This window comes from Phalacrocorax carbo, chromosome 3, assembly GCF_963921805.1.
Source record: "Phalacrocorax carbo chromosome 3, bPhaCar2.1, whole genome shotgun sequence".
In the NCBI taxonomy this organism is placed as follows: Eukaryota; Metazoa; Chordata; class Aves; order Suliformes; family Phalacrocoracidae; genus Phalacrocorax; species Phalacrocorax carbo.
In genome coordinates, this window is record NC_087515.1 from 55,544,645 (window position 1) to 55,564,535 (window position 19,891).

The following is a 19,891-nucleotide window of genomic DNA, read 5'->3' on the forward strand; positions in this document are numbered from 1 at the left end:
GCTCAGTAAACTTGAAGAAAAAATGAGAAATGGCATCAAAAGCATCTCTTATGTTCCACATGTTAATAATGGTAAGCTTTTCCAGGCACATCAGAAACAGCAGCTTGTTAGTCTTGATTGTTAATGGCTTAAAGGCAAATAGATCAATTTATGGGGGTAAAAAACAAAAGCTACACAAACATTAATTTTGCAGCTAAGTATACTTGTATTTTTTAATGTTAATCCTCTTGCCGAAGGCAGTAAGTCTGAACATCAACAGACAGGTATGTCAAATGCAGACATTTTATTGCAGCCTGAGTAGTCTGACATCTCAATATTTTCCCAATAGAATTCAATTCCTTTTTACTTACAGCTGTTGACTTATGTTCTGATGTTCAATATTGTTTGCATAGTCATCTTCACTTCTGTAAAGTGCAGGGGTGAATAACAGCAGAGGGAAGAGACCCCTTTTCCTCCCACGCTAAGTAGTAGCATCCAAAATGGCCTATCTTCCCAGGTGTTTGACAGGGCAATGCCACAGCCCCTTTCTTCCCTCTCCTCCACAAGCTACATCAGGCACAAAGGTAGGCAAAATACTGCCAAACCATAATCCTACCTTCACTCATGATGTTTTTATTATTTTCCAGCCAGACTGCACAAGCATAAATGGCTGTTAAAATGCAGGGCAACAGTGAATTAGACAGTATCTGTTTGGTGGAAGAGAGGATCACAGCAGAAGACAACCAGGGATGACTGCCCAGGGATGCAGGTATTGCCTATCATGACAGAATTTTGCTCCAGTGTGAAAAATGGCCATGGACAATAGACAATGCAGAGCAACTGCAAAACCTTTTCTTAGTAGAACTGTGGGCTTTCTGTCTTCTCAGATCTTTTTCTATTTGACAGTGCTCTGAATTAACCTGAATTCAAGGGAACGCACATCTGACCTTATTTGCAGATTAGAAATTTCAGATATACAACAAAGTCAATGTATTAATACATTCTATACCATAACAGATGACCTATGCCTCAAGCAGTTCTCTTCCTGTCTTTGATTTCTTATCCTCTAACCATTTTATGCTTGTAATTTCCAATAATTTTATTATGTTGCAGAGGAAAAAAAATCAAATAGTCACTCAGCAATGAGGAACATGTTTTCGCTGGAAAATGAACATTCTTTTCATATTTTTCCTATATTTTTTAGCATGCAGTTATTTGTATACAGAGATAGATAAAGCAGAGTTCATGAATGCAAATGTCGTTTCCTCCTTTCAACCAGACTTAAAATTACTTGATTATGTTTATACCAGACCCCTGAGTGAAACTAGGTATATTTTCTTTGTCATACAGTACAAGCAGGAACAAAGTGCCGAAAGTGATGTTTGCACTCTTGGGTTCTTGATTTAGCCCTTGGTCAGCTGGAAGCGTGCTGGGGTTCCGTTACATCGGCTCCAGCAACTTGTGCTGGGGCATAACCGCGAATGGCCCATACAGTGAATTTCACTTTCCTTAGTAGCACTACTGCCTCTCTATCCAGTGACGGGACTGTGTAGGAGACAGTGAAGAGCTATTTCTGACTCTGTCCACCAGTTACAGCATATTCTTCATTATTACTGTAAATTACTGCTAGCAGTTTCTGTTAGTGGCTGACACACAAAAGATCATTTGGCAACAGCTTCACACATCTTCTAATAGCAACTTTCTTTCTTCTAATGGCAATTTCCTTTAGGTCATACTTTTTTTTTTAAACTGAACTTCATTTATTCCTGTGGGTATTAGAAAGACAGGATGACAGGAAGTGGCACTAGACATAATATTTTACAAACCATTTGAGGGAAATTGTGTTAAATTCTAGCAGTTATTTACAGACATCCATGTAACTCCAAATTTGTAAAGATGACCCCTTCCCTATAGATTTATTTTTAGGGTGGCACTTTCAAGAAACATCACCCATTTCCTGTGAAAGAATTCTTAATGTTGCCTCACAAGGCAACTATGTTTCTCTTCAGCTATTCTTGTCAGTTTTTATTTTCTTCTTATAAGTCAATTATTTAATGGCAAAGAGTGTCAAGACAACAGGAAAAAGTATAGATGAACTTGTTACAAGCAAATACATGATTGATTCTCTCGTATTCTTGCCATTGACTGAAGTACTTGGCCATCCCAAAGTATTTGCTCTTCTTTCTCCCCACTTTCAAGCTTCCTAGTGTGCAAGTGTGAAGCCCCCCAGTGGGGCTGTTAAAGAAAACCTGCATTGTAAGATTTCTGTCATTTGCTTTGAGAAGCAATATGTTAAATTTTACTTTGGATGAAGAAGGTTTGCAAGGCATCACTTTTGACTGCTTGCTGCCTGCTCTAGTTGTGAAGGGGCAGTTCCTGCAGTGGGATGGTTCCCAGGACCTGGGCATCATGGGTTTGGTAGATGTCAAAGAGGGCATTGCCTGTGAGCAGTCTGCAGAAGGCACATCAGGCTCCACTCAAGTGGGAACTAGGGTTTTGTGTCACTGACTTCTCCTTTGGGCTACAAAACCTCTAAATTCTGCCACTAGTAAAAGGGGCAACACTTGTGTGTGGAGCAATGAAGGCCGACAGTCTGCTTAGGAAGCCTCAACTTGCAGAATTGGACATGAAGAGCTATCTATGCAAGTACGACTGATCACAAGTGATCTCAGAGCTGACCTTGAAAACTTGTCAAGTAAGTTCATGAATTATAATATTAACCTTTCTGTGTACTGTTTTTCCTCCTGACAATAAGCCACAACAACACCATATAAATATTTTCCCTAGAAACTCTCCCTAACGTTATGCTTTTTTCCCCCACCTTGGGTGTTTCTGGGTTGACAGGGACCATGAAGACAGTCTCCTGGGTTTTGGACTGATTCATGTTGATTTCCACCAAATCCAAGGCTGTCATTTGAAGAATGATGGTCGACCAATAAAGTGGTTACTTTATTTTTTGTTTCTTATTCAGGACCTGAAAACACCACAAATATTGACACAGTGGGAGGGATTTCATTTATCAGCTTTCATTGCTGGTGGTTTTTAGGGCCACTAGTGCTTATTTTCAGATAGGTTTAAAAAGCATTATTTTCATAATAATATTAAGTGGCAGGCTTTTCCTTTAACTGTTCTTTTTCTGTTCTCTTCTCAGTTTTTTATGATCTCTGCTTTAAGAAGCAGACATTCATCTAAGAACATTAACTTGAAAACAGGAAGTTTTAGAGCTCGTAATGGAAATTTCAGTTCATATTAATTAAGTCAGCCTTTTAAAACCAGATCTGTGGAGCTTCAATGATCTTGCAGAAACCGAATGAAACAATTTGATGGTAAAACTGTAACAGCATTGTATTCAGAGTAATTTGTTTTTGAAGTGAAGGCAACAATTTCTTTCTTAACAGTCCTATATTCATCTTGCATAGCCAAATGAAAATGAAAGTAAGATCAGCTGATGAAGGCACAAACCAAGACAAGAACTAGTACCTGAATTAGACAAAACTCAAGAAGGTATCCCCTCCATTTGAGAGACATTTCTGAAAGTGAATTTTTTAAAGAGAGTTCTTTTCCTGTACTTTCTGAGGCATGATGAAATAAGCCGCTTTTCTATAATGGATTTTCAGAAGGAAAATTGTGAAGCTGTGGTATCTCATGGCCTTGGAGATTTACTAGATTCTCATTCTCCATTGCCTTTCATTTTTTTAAAGACAGCCACCAGTATAAATGCTACCATTTCAGGAGGATTGCATCTTATATTGCTTGTGCATAGGGGTTAGCGGCTTCCCAAAGTTCAGTGGTTGAAGATCCAAACCACCCTAAAAACAAATGCAGAAACATCGCTTTGGTGAACAATGGTCTACCTGATGCTATTGCACAAGAAGGATGACATCAGCCACCTGGATGAAGCCAAAAGCAATGGAAGAGCTGGAAAAGCTAAGATCACTTTAGTGATATGGGTTGTAAAAGGAAATATGCAGATGTAATTTCCCCTTGTTTATCAGTTTTCGTGTTAATACTTGAATTTCTGCACAGGCCATTCCTGAAGACAGGGCTCAAGACATGGGGCAGTTCTCAATATTTTTACTTGAATGCTCCTGCTTTTGTAGGTTTTGTAACTCTTTTACCCAATACATTACATTAGTCTCAGATTATGGAAAATGGATATAGGTAAAAATTCCTGATTCCTCTATATGTTGTCTACATTGAGTGGTCAAGCTGCGAAGTTTCTGTTTCAAATAGAAGAGAAGTATTGTGCTGGTTTGAAATTGGATTTGACTCCCAATTTCTGATAATCAACTTCTTGCATATTAAACTTTAAGCAATTGTATGGGTTTGAGATACTGATTGCATGGTATGTGGTTATTATTATGTGAATATGTGAATATTAAGCTTTCCTGTTAATAAGATTGAAGGTCTTTTTCATTCATATGATACGTTCATACTAATGTGAATGGTATGATAGCTGGAAATCACATGGGTGTGATAAGTTACCTGAATTGGGCAAGGTGAGACCATGACTTGGTTGATTATCGACACTACAGAACCAAGCATAAAGCTGAAGGATGATCCTCATACTAGGGCAATATGTTGCCTGTGAGACCTTCAGATTCTGGCTGCAGCCAACAAAAGTTAAAACTGGTGATGTGCCAGTAAGTCAAGTCAATGGAGAGTTTTTTTAATGTGTCTGAACCAGTACTTCTTAAACTGTGACCTGTTTCCTATATTTGAAGGAATCATAGGTCTTCAGGAGATGGGTCAAAAATTATTCCAAGCAAAATAAAGAGCTACATTATACACAGTCCCCTGCTTGCAAATATGCTAACAAAATGGGGAAATAAAAATATTAAACAGATATGAAAATTTCACCAAACTGTTACTAGATTGTAACTGAAAACTTTTATGACAATTCCCCACAGGATGGCCTTTGGTATTTTCTGAAAAGTTTTGGAGGTTCCTGGATCCTTTGTAAAATGCAAGGGACCCAGGCATTAAAAAGGCCAAGCAGGGCAGTTTTAGAAAGTAATTTATGCTTCACAGAAAAAATAACTCCTCTTGCAGTTCTCTGCAAGAGACAGGATGATTGTAATTAATGTGAATTACCATCCTAGTTTTGTTGTTTGTTCTAATTAATTAATTCCTTTTTTTTTTGTTGCCCATTGACCTTTCTCAATCTAGTTTCAGGGTAAAAAATCTGCATGCAGACAGGATGCTGGAATCCAGACCCCAAGTCACTAGTTTGCTTTCTGAGTCATAGGATTTCTTGCGGTAAGCAGCACCCTTTTGTGACAGAGCACTGAATGTAAATCATAGGAAAGAACTCTTAGTAATATGGCTTACAGAGACCTTTATGCCTTCACACATCTTCTTTAGCCACTTAAAGATAACATTATGTGGCATTTCAGAAGCTGTGTGTATTTATAACTGTCCTCTTTCCTTTTGTGTCCCTGCATATTAATTAAATGTACATTAACTCAAACAGATTTTTTTTTCTCACGTTGCTATTGCAACATGCTTGAACCAGCTCCAACCAGTAACAAGTAAGAACCTGAAAACCTTTCTCTGAGGTCTAACTTGATTTCTGGTTTCAATTGTCTATGGTGCTAAAGCTGAGCAGAAAAATTCCAAAAGGAGAATCAGGAAAATGACACAGTATAAAGTGAGAAGCAAACCTCTGTTAGAGTAGGTAAAATCTGTTACCTTCCTCATCTGCCTTCTGAGTGCTGAAAACCTTGTCCACCTTCCCAGATTATTCCATCTGTTTCCATAAAAGATACTTCCCACTACTTCGCCCTACAAGCCTGACTTTTTTCATATATCAGAAGAGCACTGTTAAAATTACAAAATTCAATGGAGGATTTAGCATGATTAGCTAAAATGATCGTTTACTTTTGCTCATTATAGTCTGGAGGAGAAAGTAAAGATACTTTGCAGCAAGTCTGTGTCTGCAGGTTACTACAAACATTTCCCTGTTATGACTGCTTTCTAGTTTCAGTTGACAGATTACCTTTGTGGGAAATAGCTTCTTCCTTTCCTTTGCCTTTAATTCTTTTGAAAGGCTTTTTGTGCAATTCTCATCTAGTGGGTAGGATATACTGTATAATGGAAAGAAAACTTCAGGATTTACTACAATGAAACCAAAGACTTTTAAGTGCTTCGTAATTGAGGAAAGGAAATAATTTATTGGAAAAGAGATATCCTCTGGTTAAATGCTTAAACAGAATAAACAAAACCTTTTTAAGGTCCTCTAATGACTCCAGAAACACAGAAGAGCTAATCATGGTCAGATTTTTTTTTTTTACTTAGAAAAAGATATCTTCTGAAAAAAGTACCTACACATATTTGATTTTTGGTAGAAGCCCATAAGGAGAATGACACACCGGCAAATTCCAAGAGTAGTCTTGATGGTCAGATTGCACTAAATTATTTAAATTTTTAAAAATAGCACAAAGATATAGGCAAGAATTTTCATGAACTCTGTATATGAAAATATATACTCTCTGATGTTATGATAGGTCATCCCAACATTCTATAAACAGGAGTGTTTTAAATGATGTGTGCCTTCTCAATCCCAAATTAAATGGTATTATCTTCTAATAACTGGGGCTCATGGAATTCCCTTTTTTTCTGTCTGCAAATGATTTGTATAGCATTTTACATTCTGCAAGAGTTTTTATTTCTAGGTATCCATGGAGCACTGTGGGTATGTTATTCATAGGCTATTTATTTTAACTGTTAGTGAGCATTACATATGATATGCATCTGGTCATGAAAATAATATGATGTATTTTCTCTCCCATAATTTGGTGACTGAAACCTTAAAATAAAATAAATCAACATTAAAAAAAGACACAAAAAAAGCATTAAAAATATGACAAGGGTTTTACGTTTCCCCTTGTTGAAATTAGTTTGGATTTTTGGAAAATGTTTTTTTCATTTTTGAATAAAACTCAATGTCAGTGTTTAACAAGTGTATTAGTGAAAACCTGAGTCAGATTGTAATGAAGAAATTTAATAAAGCTTTTACTAAATGTACATATGTACTATTAAGGAATAAATATAAGAACAGATCTCTTGTTGCCTTTGCTCTGCTGGACTTCTATATTATGTTACCAAGTTGCAAAGTGACAACTAGCTGGAAAGAATCAGAAAAAATAGGAGAATTATGTAAACTCATAGTAAACTGATTTAAAATTAGGTGCTCTCTTAACATGTTCACCTAGATTGCTAGAATATAAGCCCAAATATTTCTGTGTCCATTGACTCAAGGTCACCAAGTGCAATCTGTGTTACTGAATAACCTGAATATTTTTCCTTTCACCAGTCAAGTCAATTTTGGGGGAAGAAATAGTCACAAACCTAACCAGGAAATGGGCCAAATCTTCCTCTCCTCTGGTTCTTTAAACTTTAGGAAGTGTTCTGTTTACCTAAAACTTGATCACAGTGTGTCTTTTTAAATTAGTGCTCATTTAATAAGCGACTTACTGTGCTACCCATGGTATGAGAAGTATTAGTATCAAACTGCTGGCATCTGTTATCGTAAAAATAACAGTGGAAAACATTATGTCTTCAGCTTGTCACAAACAGTTGATCATTACTAAGACAACGTGTTAATTAACCACAGCTCTTATCTGAAATGTAAGAAGTGCAGTAACTGTAATCTTTTGTTAGTAAAGCCACTTAGCATGACCTGAAGGGAAAAATAACTAATGGAAGGCGTTTAAAGTACACAGCATTAGATTTCTTGGTACTTGCCACCCTTTGTGTGTGGAAACATAAAGAAATGTTTAGATGTATTATGGGATTAATATCCAGTCCTGTTTCTTAATTGATTCAGCTCTATTGATGGATTTCCAAAGAAAAACCCTGTGCTTTACTTTGGGTTTTTTGTTGGTTTGTACAAAAAGAACTTTTCTCAAATGATAACTCTGTTACTAGATATTTTTTCCCTTCCCTGAATATGTGATATAGAGGGAGAAGAGCTCAAGGTTTTTGAAATCCAGCTGATATAAAAGTAATTTAATCCTGAGAGAAATAAGAGAAATATGAAGATAGTGAAAATGCTGGAGAAGGAAAGAAGGATTTATAGGAAGAAGCTAAACACTTGCTAGGAATATTGTTTTCCTGTGGTGGGGGAGAGACTAGCTGAGCACCTGATTTAGATCACTGGTATCCTGAGACTACCCTACGTACAAGACGTTTTTTATACCATCATTTCAGTCTTGTGGTGCTCCACTTGTTAAACCCTTTATTGTGTGCTCCTGGAATGATTAGCCCAATATCAAATGGAACTGAGCAGCAGCTTATCAGTTCCAAAGCACCTTAGATTGCAGTTTGAGGTGGATTGAGTAGGACAGCACTGGTGACTGTAAGAGGAGGCGTCATGTGGAGGGTTATGGTACTGTTCGTGGAAAAAAGTCAGTGGTGCTGAAGAACAGCAATACAATAAGAAGACATTAACCAAGCAGAGAGCACATGCATAGGTAAAAGCATGTGGCTGCTTTCTGTTGCTTTGTTCAGTCTATATGGCTGTGGTATGCTAAGAGTAAATAAATAACAACATTTTCTAAAATATTTATGTAAAAAAAGATAGAGTGCTAACAGGAAGGTTTCCATTCTTATTACTTTACACATTCTGTATTTGATGCTATTTTACTTTCTTTACATATAGTATTCACGCCAGTTTTAACTAACTTTCTTTTGATTTGTTCCTTCCTTTTTTAACTGTTAATTATTCAAGACCAATAAACCGTCCCTCTTCTTGACTCCTCTTTTTATGGTTTTATGTGGTTTTTGTTTTTATTTTTCACTCTGCTCTTTAATTTCTAGCCATGTTACTGAGGCTCTGGTAGCTCTGCAATTTAAAAGGCAATATATGCCCCCACTATGTTTGGTTTACTTCACTTCTGTTAATGAGATCGACTCAAAGAAAATGCCTCTGGCTCTCAAGTAAATAAAATTACAACTTATGGGAAGTCTTGAAAAAGAATAAACTTGTAGCAGGCTGTGTATTACTGAAGCCTTTCAAACTGCTTATGTCCTATCACCCTGCTTAGTAAAACTAGACTCAACTCAAATTTCCAAAACCCTCATCAAACAGGTCTGTGTTCGGAATGAAGCTCAAAAATTCCCCTCTTCATCTGCTGCTGATAATTAACGACAACCCTTTAGGAATATAATCAGATACTTGCCACCTCTCCTAGATATATCCCAACTAGCTTGAAGAAGTAGCATAAACATCAGAGCTAGAATTAGTGACAGACAAAAGACATCTGCACATTGAGCATTGATACAGCATTATATTGCTAAAATCGTGCTTGTCTCCCTGTTATTGAAGCAACAAATTTTAGCCAGGAAGGGTGAAAACTCCCCAAAGCAAAACCCCTGTAATGTGCTCAAAGCCTTGACGTTTCAGCTGAATAGTATTCAGCTCTGAGACAGCAGGTCAGGTAGATCTTCACTGCAAAAAGCCATAGTGGCAGGCACTGGATAAAAATTAATAGCTCTTAAGGTACTTTACTGAAGCCTCTGTTTACAACCATCTTAGAAAAGAGGCTGATAGATCTCCTTAGCTCTGCCTTTGTGCACAGGTGGTGGTTCTGAGTATCAGCACACGCTTCACAATCTGCACTAGAATGGATTACCAAGAAGCTCCCAGATCCTGTCCTTAGGCATTTTTGTTATCATTTATTGCTGGATGTAAGAATTTTTTGTGCAACTGTCTTGTTAATGTCATGGTGGATGTTAGCGCTGTGAGAGCCAGCATTATTGCCTGAGGTATGTTTAGTCTCATATGCTTCCTGACCTTCACACTGTGAGCTCCATCCCCACCAATGTCAACATTTTTCAGGGGATTTACTATGTTCCTATTCGTCATTGTTTGAACATTTCCAGTCACTTAAGAGGAAGAGGTCAAAGAACAGAGTGAGTGAGGCTGTTGCTTGGACACAAATGGCTGTTGCTTGGACACTGATAGCTCTTCTAAGGACAGCTTTTCTTACCGCAGAAGAGTACCAACCCTATGACTCTCACCTTTCCTGATTTGTTAAAAAAAAATCCCAACATATACTTCAGTTAAAGCTAGTCCAGAAATCATCTAATGGCTAAGTTTGAGAGAAACCAGGCAAATAGTATTGCCATTTCTTTATATCTCCAGTTTGTATAAGTCAGCAACAAAAAAGGACCACTTTTCAGGTGAAAAATAGTCCTGAGAATGCCACTTACCAATTCTCTTGTCTTCAAGACAACAAAGCAAGAGGAAATCAAATTTGAGCAAAGTGTGATCACACCAACAGTACTGTGCTTCAGGAGCCTGCATTTTGAATTTATGTGAATTAAGGATTTTTCCACCCACAGCTACTAAAGATGGAGAGTCCATCTTTGACTATGACCACTAAAAAATATCTTTATGTACTGGGGGTCTACATGCTAGGTAGCTATCTAAGCTCCTACTGTAGTCAATGGAGGTCTTGGACGCAAGATAGTTGCCCTGAGAGAGGTGCTTTGTGCCTTTTGGGTTACCCTAGAGTTTCTGAGACATTCACATAATCAGACACGAGGTGGGAACTACGAAAGACCAGAGCACCTCTACATAGGTGACTGAGGGACAGGAGAGGTAACCTAGGTCTTCTTAAATGGCACTTTGTGTCTTTATTTAAACAACTTGGTCCTACACGTATCCTTTAGGGAAAGCCGAATTGCTTGCTAGACTCCACTGACTACATCCGTATCTGCAACCCTTGAAGGGGTATTTTGGATTTCTTAAAGTAACTCAGAGAGCACTAGAGGTCTACATTTAGGCTTCTGAACTGAGCCCTAGGTCTCTAGTAATTGTAATGGAAGCTTGAACATAAGCATGAATTTGAGTGTTTTATTCTTGAAACAAATACCATCCAAGGTGCCCCACCATTTCCAGGTGGAGCTTTAATTGTTAAGAACCAGATGTTTTTCTATAAAAGAAGAAAAGAAAATAAAAGAACTTCAACAGCGCAGTTTTCCATGAAAAAAATCAAGTATTTAAAATGCTGAACCAAAGGACATGGATTGGCACTAGTTGCAGGCCATATTTTAAAATTATCATGCTGCAGTGGTCAAGGCTTTCCAGATCCTTTTATTAGAAAGTTCCAGTACTAAGAAAATACCCTTAAAGTATACACACCATAATTGTACTCAACAGCCTTTACTGAGATGGGAATAAGTATCCCATCCCACAATTATATTAGGAAAGGGAAGTACTCCAGAGTAGTTTGGCAGTAGTTGCTTTGCTTATATCTCAAAGTGGTTTGGCAGCGCCTCACAAAACAAATAGTGAATTTTGGACTTACGTTTCATCCCTTTCCTTCAGCACAGCCATTGCCAATGCTTTTTAAGATATTTAATCAATCTCTCATATTTTACTGCCTTTTTTGTCTGAGACTTTTTCTTTCTCCATCGTCTTTCTCCACTGATAATTGCCTGAACTGAATGGTGGGCAACCTGAAGTGGAAAAATTATAAGAAATCAGGAAGACCGATTCTTTTCTTATTGCCAGGTTCCCCTGCTGTTATTGCATATTCTGGCAGTTATGGGGCATCTCCTTTTATCTCCATCTTGAACTTGAAATAACAAAAAATTGGCGGTTCCTTTGTTTCCATCCCTAGGATTTTTTGCTTAATTCTAACTTCATCACTGAGCAAGTCAGTTATTTGTGGTAATTGTGCTTTTAAAGGCCCTGGAGTGATGCCCTCGTTCTTGCTATCATTACATGCATGCCAGCAGTTTTGCCTACTGAAGGGCCTTTTGGGGAGACATAATATTTCATATGTAGAGGTAGCAGGCAGCCACATACACAGCTGCATGTCAAACAGCTGTGTGCATCTAAAAAGGGACAGCAAACCATAAAATTCTTTAGTCCTATTGATTATTTTACTCTTCAGTGTATTAATCCGTTACCTCTTAATGTTTCAAATGATTTAACAGCTTTATCTGTGCCCTTCACGGGAATTAGATCTTTCATATTACACATTTTTTGCCAATAGCTCATCAGTATTATCAGCCTGAAGGGTTAGATTTCGTGAAAAGGATGCTTTTAAAATTTTTTCCAGAAAGCACAAGTTCTGATGTATTTCTTTCACCTTGGTATAGTGCCGAAGTAATTTGCTGAAAGTTATATGTATGTAATGGCCTGAGATATTGGGTGCCATGCTAGACTGAGAAGATCAGGTGACATTTTTATGGCAGACTGCTCCAGTACCATTAACAAAGGAATTGTGTCATTCCTGACATAACTGTTCCACTACTTGTACAGAAAGGGTCAATATGCTTTTCCCCAAGGCTGCAGAATAATTATAATACTCTGAATTGTTTTTTACTGTTTCAGTATAAAGCTGGAAGAGAGAAAAGTGAGACAAATCCAAGCTCACTCTTTCTTTCTCATTCTCTGCTAGAGAAAATATCGTGAGGAAAAACTCTGCGTACATGACTGGCATAAATTTGAAAGAATTTTGCTAAAGAGACTGGATTGTACAAGCCAAATAGCTATTTCATAAACCTCTCAGCTTTTGTACTTCATGTTTTAGGATAATTGAGTATATCATGTAGTCGTCTGTAATACAGCCTATATAATATAGGAGGATATAATGCAATATAGATCTTGTTAGGCTAGGATATTATATACTTCTAATAGGAAATAGAAAAAAGCCCGCACATAAGAGTGACTCAGATGCCTTACATAATGCTGTAATGGTACACAGTAGTCATGCAGTATTGCCTGTGTTACATTATGTAAATAAACATATATTACCCTAGTTACTTCCATACCATAGGCAACTTTAGCAATGCATTGTTTTGAGGATTTAAATCCTTTCTGAGGTTTTAAAAAAAGCAATCTCTTTGAAGACACATAATTCCACACTCTCTTCAGTTTGTCTCTATCTTCACTACTGTGTGGTGTTTTACACACTGTATGTTTCCCTACATAAATATGGGTTATATTTATATATTTATATTTATACACAGCAATTATACAACCATGCTTGAATTTCTTCTTTGGCTTCTGGCCTCAACTGAACTATCAAATTCAAGCTGCTGGGCTTCATAATGCCATCCTCCTATATCTGTGTTCATTTGTAGCTAGTTTTGAACTTCACCTTTTACCACCTCTCATGACTTCCTTACCACTTGTGTAACTCCTTGCATTGTTTTACCCTGTGTAGTGTTTTCGAAGCTGATATCCTTTCCCCTGCTAGCAGTTTCTCCTTCTTCTCATCACATAAGCCCATATGTTCTTCTCCAAAGGCAGTAATCACCACATTGTCTCTCTGTACAAGCCTACTTTTCTGTCCTGAGTTTTTCAGTAACTTGTTTGAGCTGGAGAATACGTCTCAGCTTATTTATATTTCCCTTCTGTGAGTATTCAAGAGATGGCCAAAGAGCATGCATGGGCAAGGAAAAGTACATGAATGTGGGTATCCATTGGACCTTGGAAGATGGTGTACTTTCTTTTCTGAAAGCTCAGCACTGCAATTAGTCATTTCACTTAGCACTTCATATGAACTGTCCTTTTTTAAAAAAAGGTGCTTTTTTTTTTCAATTTTGTAATACCCATTGCTTAGCTATTAGCACAGAGCTCTATTTAAACTAGTCGTTAAAAAATTCATATACTTTTCTGAGAATCAAGTATGATTCTCATACCTAAGTTGATTGTCCTAAAATAACTTGTCACTTTTGTATGTATTCAGTTTACAAAAGTAGAACAACCACAGGCCAAGAATAAATTTAATCCTATCACAGTGAAACCCTTCCACATGGTTATCAAATTTTGAGACAAAACCCCACATTCAGATGTTGGTCACTTGCATTGTCAAGCCTTTAATTTTCAAAAAGAAAACTCACACAGGGAAGCAAAATATTAGAAACAAAAGATGCTACAGCCAACTTTTTTCATATTACCCACACATTGTTCAGACAGAGAGGAGGAGGTAAAGAAAGGCAGTGGTCAGCAAAGGAAAAAAGCAAAAAAGATACTAGTTAATTGGGGTTGAGCTTCGAAGTGCTTTCTCTGATGGATAAGGCCAGGCTATAAAGAAACCTCAGAGCTTTGGTGCCTACTTCTTCTGTGTCAGAGATGCTCAACCAGAATTTCAGGAAGCTGAATATCTGAAGTCTTGTCATCAGTGCAGATAGGGAGAGAGCAAGGCAAAGCTGGGCAGCTACGTGCATCTTCTAGATGTCGGTAGATGTTGCTGCTTAGAGCCTTAAACCCCACAGTTACCAGAAAATGATACTTCCTTGTATAGGTAGTGAGGAAGCTTTTCCTGCCTGTCTACCTGTCTACATTTTCTGAATTAAGGGGATGTGGTTCTTCATTCATATTTGAGCACGAGCTTAACAATAAAGACACCTCTCCTCCCCCTTACAAATAACCAAGTCAATGAGTTAAGGTAACAGATATAAATATCCAAATATAAATTTCTCTCTTCTGCTGAGAAGGTGGTGAACTAGAGTCTTTGCAGCATTCATGAAAAGCCCTGCTGTGACATTTAATTCTGCATGGACTACAAGTCTAAGTATCACTTTGTGCCTCTAAAATAAATAGAAAATTGTCTTCAGTTCTTTCATTTTTGCTCCCTCACTGAGAAAGAAGGTTTACACCAGAAAAGTAGTCAGCAAAAGTCGGTTTTAGACATTGCCAGAGTATTCTCTGAAGGAGGGCAGTAGAGCCACTGCAGTGCAATTGAACTGGGAAATGAGTATTTTTATTTTGGGGAGCCTATGCCAATGCTGTTTTTAAAAACAAAAAGCTGGAGCCTTCTCACCACAACCTCTTCATAGGCAGTGAGTTCATGTGAAACTGCAGGAAAAGGGGTTAGATAGTCAGAAATCTTTGTTATCCAGCCCACTATTTGCAGCTTGGTTATTATCTTCAAATGTGTAAAGAAACAAAATGAACTATCTGCACTTTAATTTCCATCCAGGGGTAAGCAGGAAAGTGGGAATGAATTTTACCCCCATATTTGTCACTCTACATCTCTTTGCATTTTTCTGACAAGATTTGCCTCCTTGGAAAACAAACTAGATGCAAACCAAGCAAAAATTTTCCTCCTTGCCTCTGCTCCAACACATATGTGTCTTGCTCTCTGTGTCAGTGCTGCCTACTCAAAAGCAGTAGGTTGCTGGGCAGGTAAGGTGTAACTCCTGTAGCTACCTGCCCAGTTTGGGCGGTCGGGTCAGGTGGTGGGAGGATGTGATGTCCCTGCTGGGAGGACCACTGCCTCCTGCAGATTCTTGACCTGCTCTGCCCCTGCCTTGGCTGAGAGGAAGATGAAGGAGGCAGAGATGCCTCTTTTTTTGGTACTTTTTCTAAGCTTTTCCAAGCAGATGATGCTCACTAGTCAAAGCTGTCCCCAGGAGGGCTGAGGCAATTCAGTTCTCCAAAATTCTTTAGAGACAGATGCCATTAGCTTGTTGGGAACTCAGCTGCGTGGGCAGGTGAATGAACATGGGAAGGTTTATGACTTGCATGAACATTTCTGTTATTTTCACAAGTTAATTATGATACTGGGTGGAATAAAGCTGTGACCGAGTTACATACCTGAGAGTGAGAATGTTTTCCTCCCGGCCTTCCTCAGTTGACTTTGCCAGGACAAATATAGTTTTGTTCAAGTATGACAAAAAGTAACTCCTGTTGTTTTCCATTTATCTCTATCAAAACAAAAAAATAAAAAGGCAAGTAAAAAAGCATACAAAATGTTTATTAACCTGTTATAAAAATGACCCGTGTAAGTTATATGCCTCCGACTAATCTTTCATGCACTATGAACAAGTCCTCATTTGCTTCCGGTTATATTATTTCTTCTTGTTAATGGTGATTTCCCAAGTTAAAAACAAGCCTGATAGCTACCTCTAATCTTTATAGCAATGGCTTTTAAAATATTCAAACAGAGTAATTTATTTTTAATGATCTGTAGCTCTGAAACAGTTCAGGCAATGTGCTTTATACTCTGCAGAAAAATTCTCCTTGGTCCTCAGGGCAAACTTGCATTTTTTCAGGCCAAGCCAATTTTGACAACCAAAATGTTTATTAAAAAGAGAGAGAGACAAAGAGAGCAGGGGAACTAGTGTTAAAAGCAGTGACTGAAAACACCCCTGGTGACATTTTAAAACAGAATACTATTGAGACTGATTTTTAATTGCTTTGAAACCTCTCTATTCATTTGTACCTGGGAAAGGTTGGCATGACATGTTCTTAAACAAGAATTTCCTTCATCATTTACACAAATGTGAACTTAGCACACTGTGTTCACATATAAGTAAGTGCTCAAAATGAAGGGTGTTTGAGAACTAGACCTCTAACATAGAGACCATTGTCAAGTGCATCTTCTACTATACAGAAGCTCCTGTTCTAAAAGAAGTTGCATCGCATGACATCTTTGATAAAGATTTTGCAGTGAGATGCAAGTTAAATGAAAGACTCATGTGTTAAAACAATTTTTGAAAGCTCAGTAAGATGTAAATAACATCACCCAGGAAAGGTATTTACTGATTATTGAGCTCCTGAGTAGAGGCCTATTTAGCTTGTTCCCAAAGGATGCCCCAAACTCTCCTTCAGTTTTCTAGGTTGTGTTGCTTATATATAATTTGCCTTAGCTATTGAAACAAATCATTGGACTTTAGCCTTGATACCTCTACCTAGTTTTAATTAAGTGCAAGACTGCCTTATACACTTATGGTTTGCGTACCAGGCTAGCATGCTTTTCACAATGTTTCTGTGCTTGAACATTATCAAGCTCTCCCTTAACTGTTTGATTACAGATCTTTCACCTTGTCATGGTTTGGGGAGCAGAGACACTCTCCGGCTGGGGTACACAGCACTGCTCTGTTCCTGTCTTTGCAGAGGGATTATACTTACTGCTTACCTGCAGCCTAGGTTTATTAAGACTTTTTCAATAATCTCAACATTAATTTGGTAATCTGAGTTGATTGTGAGATAAGAGGTCACATTTAATTTGGTACATTACAGTTTCTATATCCTCCTTTTTCCAGCTGTCAGAGTTTGATATTCAAGCATCAAGTCTGACACTGCCCACCACTGACTCAAACCTCGGAAGGGATTGCTAAACCCTTAGTCCTTCTGTAGCAGATAAATTTAATTCCATGCAGTCATTTGTGGTGCCCTTCCCTTCCTTCTTTAGTCTGGAAAAAGATTTTTCAAAACAAAGAACCTGTATTCCTGCTCTCTTTGGGAAATAAGGACTATTTTTTCAGGCAGGCTGAGAAACACCTAACTGCCTGTGGCACAGCAACTTCAAACTGGACTCAGAGAAGCTGAGTCCCCCTTTCCTTTACAGTAGGCTCCTGTGCCAGAGGAAATGTCCAGGTTTACCAAGGCTAGGCACAGGGGTGACAGTATAGCAGTACACAGGCAAATGCGCTTTCCGACCATTCCAGACAATCTAGACCTGCAGTGCGAGATTTCTGAAGAATATACACAGAATTCTTCTTAGAAACAAGACAAATAATAAAGGTTTTTTCATTCTATTCATGTCCTACTAGGTTCTTATGCTACCCTCATCACTTTACTGTCTCTAGCAGTTTTGGTACATACATCCTGTACATTATGAATAGAAATGCTGTGTTGTGAGATTATATTTTTTGAAGTTATAAGAAGTGAATCATGCCAATTTCTTACACAGAAAATAAAACAGGGCTTGGGATGTTTAGATAAATTCAAACAGAATAAAGGAGTAAGAGTATCTCACCACCTGTTTGGCTTTTCAAAATCTTTTCACTTCAAGATTCACAGAGATAGTAATGGATACCATTCATCAACTGAATGAAGAATTAAGCACCAGCAGCACAAAACATAATTACATAAATATTATAAAAAATAAGCTGATTATTTTAATGTTGAGATCACAGTAATAATAGATGTGAAAAACACGAGGGAAGTGTCTCAGGAAATCTCCATGTAAATTTTTATTTGGGATGATGTTACTATTTTCACCAAATGAGTGGAAGAAAACCACAGTAAGAATTCCTAACATGAAGAAAAAAATTCTAAAATCCCATTAATTTATTTAAACAATATTATAATTAAAATTGTTCAACAATTTCAAGACAAAGAATTTTCTTTAGGAAAAAAGACATATTTGAAAAAGTTTTTAATGAGAAAACTAGAATTTTAAAACTTCAAATTTCTAAAAACAAATATTCTCAAATTTGTTTTTCTTCTTTTTTTCCTGTCGAAGACAGAATTTCACTTTCAGGACAATTTTATGCATACCAAAAAATCTCTTAGAATTACTTTCAGTTTGTTATAGTTTATGGATCTTTAGAGTTTATTTTTGACTAAAGCAAACATATGATTACTCTCCCCTCCCTTGCTACATCTCTCCAAAGTGTCTAAACCGTAATTTTGAATGTCATTGTTTACAGAGGCAGAAATTTCTTATCTCAAAATAAAAGTTTGCAGTTGTCAATGGCTGCTTTCTAATGACAATTGAAAAACACAATAGAACACCTGGTGTTCTTAAATTAGCTAGAGGAAGCATTCTAAGCTTGCAAAGAATTTTTTATTCCTTGGCTGAAGAACATAGAGAATTTTTTAATTATCAGAATGAAAAACATGAAGCTATGGTTTCTTGTATTTATTTTCTTGGAGCAGAGGAAAAAACAATGAGTTGATCATCTGGATTTGTGTCATGTACACCTAGGGGGAATAGGGAAAACATGAACAGCTCATCAGGACTGTCAGAACATGAATGACATCAGTTACAATCAAGAACCAGCAACAGCTAAATTTTAGCAACAGTAAGGCATAGAATGGCCTATACAAAAATAGCATCAATTATATACTGAGAGAGAGAACTGGCATAAATGGACAGATATCCCTCTCCACTGTAAAAGACACAGTGACTCTTTCCTCTTTATGGTGTGTGTTCATGTGGCCACAGATTACATTCTCTGCTTTGGCTTCTGTCATTTTGCCCAGCAGCAACATCGGACTTACTGGTTTGTAATTTTGGGGTTCCTCCTACGCTCCTTTTAAAAAATTTTTTTAAAGATTGGTGTCAAGTTTGTCATACTCCATTCTTCCGGCACCGAGGTTAGCTGAAGTCATACCTCACACACAGCAATTAGTTTAGCAATCATATATTCTAATTTCTTCAGACTTTTGGTGAAAAAAAGCACCTAGTTAGATGTTAACACAGATGCAAACCATTTTACCTGTACTTCTGTTGCTTTACCTTTACCTTATTTTTTCTACAAATTGGTCATCCATCAGCCCATCATCTTTTTGGTAGACCTCTGGCCACTGCCGTCACTTTTCTTTTTTTCAGCATCAATAAGCTGGTCTTCAAAATATTTCAGTCATCCAAATCATGGGACATACGACTTACTTTCAGTTTTCTCTGTTTGGACATTGCTTTTTTTTTTTTGTTGTTTCTCTACTAAGCCTCACTGATTCTTCTGTTTAACCACACTGATGTAGGAGAACAGGGGAAGGGAATCCCTTCTGTAGTGGTCTTTTTTAATATTTGGAATGTATTTGTTGTAAAACTCAACACAAAAAAAAATGCCCTGCACGTATTTTACCCACTTAGCTACTCCTTTTTTATATCCTTCTAACCAGCTTCCTCAGCTTTATTTAGCTCTGGTTTCTGTAGTTAAGTGCTTCCATGGTGGATATTTTTGGTGTAGCTGTTCTTGTCATGACAATGACCATGGATGCCTTATGGTCACATCTGTGAAACTGCAGGCAGGTTTTGGAAAGGATTGATCGCCAGCATCATGTCAGTACTTTGCACAAAAATGCGTTGTTGCTGTGCGCAGAGGAACAACAGTAGTATGACCTTCTCTGTGATAAAGGGGACAGTCAGAGCACAGAGCTAAGCAAATATATCTCCAGATTGCTTTAGCAGTGGAGAGAAAACATACTGCA